This window comes from Vombatus ursinus, unplaced genomic scaffold (genome assembly GCF_900497805.2).
Source record: "Vombatus ursinus unplaced genomic scaffold, bare-nosed wombat genome assembly UNPS02014773.1, whole genome shotgun sequence".
NCBI lineage: Eukaryota > Metazoa > Chordata > Mammalia > Diprotodontia > Vombatidae > Vombatus > Vombatus ursinus.
In genome coordinates, this window is record NW_020954551.1 from 31960146 (window position 1) to 31961374 (window position 1229).

Here is a 1229-nt window from a genome sequence, read left to right on the forward strand (position 1 = left end):
TAAAATACACAACCACAGGGCACTTTAGAAGTGTTTGGGTGCATTAAGGAACAAGGAATGGGCATGAAATTTGGTATCAAAGTGAACCTCTCTCTTTACACAAGAAAAAGAGAGGAAAAGTAGCCACCCTACAACATCAGTTCTCTGTGGCTAGGCCTATTCCAGTGACCTGTTAGAGGAGGGCAGTGAATCTCATAAAATCACTTAGTTTTGAAACTCAGCTGTCAGCCTTTCTTAAAAGCAAAGCTACACCAACAGTCAAACCAGGGTGAGATGGATGCAATTACTGCCCTGGCTCAGTAAGCACAGCATCTAAGGACAGTGTGGACACCTTCTAGAGACCCTCAGCCTGCCTTCCTTTCCTGCATTTCTGGATGGAACACAGAGGTGAGCTCCTCCAGTTTTTTTCTGTAGAGGCACATGAAATGCTCATCAGGCTGTACCCCATCCTTCTTTAGTTCAGACATAATCTTCTCCAGCCTCTGTTCCAGCCACACTTTCTGAATCTTCCTTTTGCTCAGGTACTACATGACCTCCTACAAGTCCAGAAACTTTCATGTATCGACCTCACAGAGGTGTCTGGTGTCTTTTGTTTTACCCAAACAAGGGAAGAATACTATCTCTGTCATCTTCTCCAGGTCATGGATACTCCCCTAGAACTCTGTGAGCTGGGGTTGGAAGCCAATGGCATCATTGGGTACCACAAAAGTGCCTGACACCAGGGGTTCAGTGGAAGTGAGTCTTCTGCCAGTCAGGATGACCTTTTAGAGATGTGAGGGGACAGCAATATTGTCCTTGCCAATTACCTCATGGGCAACTTTCTTCTTTCCATCTTCTACTGTCTGTGGCAAGGGTAAGTGTCCAGATACTATCCAAACATCATCAAACTTCTGTGTTAACTCTTGACAATGCATTTCAATCCTCTCATCTTGCTTTGGGAGATGTGCTCAACGACCCATTGAGGCCCCAGTTTTGTCTGATCTTAGGATGGTGTGTGATTTGTGTAGCATATGGGCTGGGTCCCAATCAGAAGGAATCCATATTGCTACAAAATGATTTCTTTTGATGGTTCTGCCAACTTTCTCATCCTTGAGGTAGAGTCTTTGTCCTAAATGCAAGGGAGCCTGTGGGCAGTGAGCCTGGGCCCCAGCAACAACCATGATGGACTCCACCATGAAGCCACTGAGGAAGCACTGGCCACCACCTAGGTGAGAGGCTGGAGCAACCAT

At 46.2% G+C, this 1229-nt stretch overlaps 1 pseudogene; it reads right to left on the minus strand.

The window, feature by feature from the left end:
* Positions 1-344: 344 nt before the first annotated feature.
* LOC114044375 lies at positions 345-1229 on the minus strand (annotated as a pseudogene).